The following is a 6,239-nucleotide window of genomic DNA, read 5'->3' as shown; positions in this document are numbered from 1 at the left end:
ATTTACATATCATAAATATGCTTGAGAATGGTCTTTTTCTGACAGGAGCTAATGATAAACTTAGCTTCTGGATGACCGGCTAGGACACATTACTTAAAGATTACTCATCAAAACAATTGCTGAAGACACATTTACAGTTTCTCCTATTTACTGCTCTGAAATTTTCAATAGCAATTTTTAWAAAAAAAAAAAAAAACCCTAGGGCTTTCTCCCTCCAAATGAGCAGAATATTTCATCTCTAACTTGTGACCACGAAAAGATCGCTTACTTTTGAAGGATTCACGTACAAGGTTGCAAACTTTTAGGAAAAGGGTACTCTTTATGAGGCATTGGTTTTATAGGTGTTGCTCTCATAGGAGAGATTAAGTTTTTGTCAGCCTCCAGACCCACACTTAAAAGAAAACATTAATTCTCTCCTGTGCTATCTTTCTATAAAATGAAAGGAGGGGAGTTAATCGTCTACTAAAATACTTATTTATGATCAACTGAGGAGTAGAAATTATAGCCTCAGAGCAAGGTATTACTATATTTCTGACAAATATGCCTGTCACTTGGGAACACGCCACAAAGTTCTGACACAGCTAAACATCTAGTAGCAAACTAATACTGGCTGCAGTTGCGAGATGAGCTAATATCCCACCTCATTAAACATGTCCTCTTGGTTCCAGAATATATTCCACCCAAACTCCTTCCTTGACCATGTCACCTATGGTTGCTCTCTAGTGTTTTTTCCCTTCCAATTCTTTCACTTTCTGGGTAGCCATTATGGTCCATGGATTGTTCTCATCCTCCTCAAATTCTCAGCTTCCTTTGACACCTCAGCTCTTCAGTGATTGACATGCTCTTCAGTGTTCCTTTCTTTTTTGGCTTTTGTGAGGCCTTTTTTTTTTTCGATATTATCTTTATGGCTCATTGATTCAGTTTTCCCTTCAAGCATCTCAAGCTTTCAGTACCAATTCTGCATGGGAGGAGCTTCCTATGAGGTCAGTTGTACAGTGTCCTCTTCCTAATCTCTCCTTAAAGTTCACCTCTCTGATTGTGCCTGCAGAATACTCAACAAAAGCAAGGCAGCTGGTGGGCTGGATGCCTACTTGTTCTGATATGCATGATGATGTTACCCTTTCCTCATCCTGTCTGCGTGTTGGATTATCTGTTGTCTTGTATCACACACTAGGATTGTTCACTCTCCAGTCCCAGGAACGTTTCTCAGTCTGCATGCACAGCAGAGTTAGCTGAAGAGCACAGTTTTAATTTCTCAAGACTTAAGATGCATACACACACATATACATGCATACACAATTTATTTTATGTTTATCTATATACACACTTCATTTCGGTCAAAAATATTTTCCCACAGTTCATACATTTCTAGAAAATGAAGTTGCTTTTAAAATATCAACGTGTAATGTTTCCGAATAAAATATATACCTTGGATCTTGCAGTTGATGAGATAACCACCTTTCTTTCAAGGGTCTTCTGCAATGGCAGTGTCAGCAGGCGTCTCTGGAAGCTCCCAGAATGGGTCTATGAGACATTTCCACCACCCAAACTGTGACTATTGACCCTGAGACATCACCCTAGAGCCCCTGACTCTGAAGCCCAGTCTACATAAGAGCCTGGCTTCAGACAGGCTTTGTGGGTTTTCTGGGCTCCCTGCAGCACAAACAGGTAATACTTGAGTTAGAGCTGTTGTAACCTCAGTTAGAAGTGGGACACCAAAGGCTTGGGAATCCTAACTCCATGGCTGCGAGTCTGGAAGCTCTTATGTGACTGGAGTCATATTGGTGCCACCACTTTTTTTTCCCCTCATATTTCCTCATAACCTTTCCTCACATTGCCTGGAACCAGTAATCCTGAAATCTAATAGCTTGGCCCTTTGGTGGTTCACCTTGACTTTTGCTCAGAGGCTACAGGCCTCCAGCCCTGCAGCTGGAGTAAGGTTAAGTAACTGTTGGTGCTCCAGACTCCAATGTAGATTCATCTATAGGATAACTCAGTCAACGGGCCTTCAGATTTTAGATATTCCACTTCAGAGCAGATCTGCTAAGTGATTTGCCTCAGGCCCAAGAGCTCAGTGCTTTCAGAGTTTAATTCCAGGGAAGATCCATGAAAGATATCTTCTAAAATTTCATGCTTGGGACAGGTTTTCTCCAGGAATCCACATTAGCTCTGTGGGGCATATTTTCCTCTTCTGTGCTTGTAGCATGTTCAGCACAAGTGGACCATAAAGGAGGTTTTGAGATGCGGTATTCCATCTCGTGGTCCACAGACATGAAAGGTCCAGCCCCATTACCAAGGATAACAGGTCCTTCACAATTTAAGTTAGGTTTAGTTTGCACAGGTTCAAGGTATTCTGACCATGGACCTAAGTGTACTCTCAAGTCCAAGGCTGTTTGCCATCAAACTGTTTGAATATAAACCCTGGGATCAAGCATGGGATTTAGGCAAATTCTTGAAAACAATGAGACAGAAAGCTAAGGATAAGGATGTGTGAGATTCTTTAGATGGACAAATGCATAAGTGGAACAGTTTCAGCTCTGATCTGAATGGAAGGCTATGTAGTCACGCAGCTATGATTGAATCACATAGTTTGGGAATACGTACAGCACGGCTGGATGCTAGAGGGGAAGGGGAGACAAAGCTCCCTCCAACCCTTTAAGAAATCCACACCCATATAAGCAAATATTCCATCATTTTGAATTTTAATTTTACTTGCTCCCCATGGTTTATCACAACTTACACACTGGTGGTTCTGCAGGATCTATCAGCTTTATACCTGTATATTTTTAACAAATACAAACTAAGACTGTCTCAATGCTGAAACTTATGGTAGCAGGCTCTTATTCTCATGCTGTTACTCAGAGAAGCAACATTTCCATGGAAAACAGGAACCTCCAAAGAAACACACATGCACTATGTATGAATGTAGGACTTTTTATATGTGGATAGGTACATGCGTATATGGGTTTCATTATTTTGTTGGTGTAAATACCATTATCCAGCTATAAACTCTTCATCCAGACAGTATTTTTTAGGATACATTTGAATACAACAGCAATACAAAATAAAATACAAAACCATGTGCATTACCTAAATATCATATCGGAAGATTAAACTAATTGTGCTGTTCTTACTCTTTTACTTTGTTTTTTTGTTTTGTTTTTGGTTTTGCTCCTATCCATTTATTTGTCACTGTTTCTATCCCATTTATTTGTGTTGTTATTGTTGCTAGCAATCACAATCATTATTGTCATCAGCCTGAGTGGGAAAGGCATAGGCAGTTGAGGTGTGACCCAAATGCACAATGCTCTTCTCTGGAACCTCTGCTTGATAGGTGACAATGTCCACATGCTGTAGCTCTCCAAACAGCTAAGCAGGCTCAAAACAGGTAAGCAAGGTACCCCTGTATGGGGCTGTGGCTTATGGTTGGGAATAGGGCTTATCTGGGGGAATAAAGTTCAAGATTTGCCTAAAACTTTTCTTTGCGTTGGGACACTCATAATTCCTGTGCCCAGTTCATAGGATCTATCTCGTGCTGAAGTCACTGTCATCAGAGGAAGCAGACTGGGTCTTTCTCCTGTGCCCAGCCATCCATTTTCATGATAAAAGGCTGCATTTTCTCTCAGCCAGATTTAACTGAACTTAGCCAAAGAGATAAGCAGTTTTCAGAAGGGGACCACTGCAGAGTCCTATATAAAGATACTGTGTGATAGCATAACCCTTACTCTATTAGGAAACCAGCCTAAAAACCACTCACTGTGCATGCCCATGGGATGAAAAATCTGCCAGGGATGGAAAAAGAAACTCTCTGGATATCAGTCCCTAAGAAAGGACATGGTGATCCGGTAGTGCTTCAACATTTTTGTAATAGATTATTTTAAAGCTAAATCATGTTGACAGAACCAGGCTGGGGAGAAGTTACACTAGGAAATCTGTGGGGCTGCTTCCCCAGCAGGGTGCTGGGCATGGGCAGTGTGAGGGCTGGGCTTTACAGCCCACACCACTGGAGTGCTTCTGACCATGTCCCAAACCCTTCTTTTATTCACAGATAGCTGCAGGGTTTTGCAAAAAAAGCTGTTGGGGAGGTGTTGGTTTGGTGGGAAGCAGACTGTGCATGGCAGAGCATGGGCAGTGTCAGCCCCACAGGTCAGGGACCCAGTCTCACTGCTTGGGGACTCGGCCCACAGGTTAGGGACTCAATCCCACAGGTGGGGTACACAGCTCCACTGCTTGGGAACTCAGCCCCACAGCTCAGGGATTCAATTCCCGAGGCTGGAGACTCAGCCCTATTGCTCAGAAATTTAGTCCCGTGGCTAAAGGACTCAGCCCCACAAGACAGGGACTCAGCCCCATGGCTTGGGGATTCAGTCCCATGGCTCAGGGCCTCGGCCCCACTGCTTGGAGACTCAGCTCCCTGGCTTAGGGGTTCAGCCCCACAGGTCAGAGACTCAGGCCCATGGCTTGGGGGCTCAGGCCACCCCTTCCCAGTGACCCAGACGGTCACCCCCAGGAGCTGGGGGTGCTTTTTGGCTTTGGCGTTGGCTCTTCTGCAGAAGGTCGGGGACGAGGGCAGGACGAGCCAGGCTGCAGGCATCTGCTGTGGGGCCCGCAACCCGGCTCAGCGCTGGCTCTGACCTCGGCCCAGCGCATCTGTGGCTCAGAAGCCAACCAGGCAGGGAGGGGAATTAAGAGTTTATCAGCCAGCGGGTGATAGGCAACCTGGGCTTATGCTTAAACATGACGCCAGCTCTGTTTTTGAGCAAAATACCCCAAGGTACATTTCAACGTGGCTGGAAATGCTGTTTGAAAAGATGGTCCTCAGCTTGTGAGAGTCTATTCGGACACATGTGTCTTCTACTGAATTGTCCGTTTTTTCCCTCTGCAGAATTAAGACAGATATTTTAAAAAAGGGATCCCTAATTCAGTTCCCCTCCATTTAGCACGCATTGCAGTGCAGCTGGTGATGGGGAGGGCGATAAGGCCGTGCCATGTGCGTCTGCCGCTGCCTTCATGTGTGGCTGCTGTTTTGACACGTCTGCGCTGGAGCAAGGGTTGCTGCAACCAGACCTAGGAGGGAGGAACTTCCACGAGCAGAGGTTTGCAGTGTAATGAACAGCCTTATCGTCGCGGTATCTTTACAACTGCTTAGATGACTTTTTAATTGTGGCTTAATGCATTTAATTATGACAACTCTTCCCCGTTTTCAAGTATGATGTATTAATATTACAGATCATTAACATTGCTAAATTACTGTAATGACACAGAGTCCTCGGTGTCCCAGTTAGATGGAAAAAAGACCCGCTTTTCTCATTTGGCTCTTTTGTTATTTGCCTTATAGGAAATTTGTGCACGATCCTTGAGTCTTTAAGCATGTAAGAGAGGCCACCGCTGCTGCTGCTGCTGCTGCACCCTCCTTATTAAATTATTGATAGAGAAAATCCCCCATGTAAAACTTCCCCAGCCTGAGACGGCACAGGAGCTAATATTGTCTTTCTAATATCCACTTCATCAATATAAAAGTTAGAAAGCCTCGGCTCTTGAGCATGTCCCCCCTCCCCTCGTTAATAATTAGAGCAGACCATATTTAACATCTGCAAAATAGTCATGCTTATAAGGAATAAGAAATGTGAGATGTTCCATTCTGTTTGCAATGGTTAGACCGTTTTAATCTCTTAACTTCAATATATGTCCTCTAGCAGGCTATACTTCTTGGATTTCATTTTTAGATCCTTAAGGCTGCATATATCTGTCAAACAGACATAATGAATTTAAAGTGCTAATGCCTAGAAGACCAGAAAAAACATTGAAATATATCCTCGGTTGATTAAATTACCACCTCTAGCTACTTTACCTCCTTATGTCCAAACAGATTTTCCTTTTTACTTACCAAGTACAGGATCTAGAAGATGTGGAAGATGTAATTTCATGGTAAAAAAAAAAAAAAAAAAAGCACAAGTCTTTAGACAAGTACATTTTTCTTTAAACATCTTTTCAGATGTGTGCCTATATGATAGGACTTGCCACTCACTGGAGGTATTTTCAATTACACCCAACCTCCAGGGTAACCTTAGGGTGGGAGCAAGCGACTTTGGTGTCCTGTTCTCGAAATCTAATTAGCGGGGAAATCTGGGGCATTAGCTCAAGACGCCTTTCCCGGGCAGCGCCGCATCCGACGGCGGAGCCGCGCCTCTGCGGGCGCGGGCGCGGAAGTGGGAGCGGGAGCGGGCGGCCGCCCCGTC

The sequence above is a fragment of the Apteryx rowi genome, unplaced genomic scaffold, assembly GCF_003343035.1.
Source record: "Apteryx rowi isolate R43461 unplaced genomic scaffold, aptRow1 scaffold_209, whole genome shotgun sequence".
Taxonomy (NCBI): domain Eukaryota; kingdom Metazoa; phylum Chordata; class Aves; order Apterygiformes; family Apterygidae; genus Apteryx; species Apteryx rowi.
The sequence above is the reverse complement of the archived record's forward strand: the minus strand, read 5'-3'. Positions refer to the sequence as shown.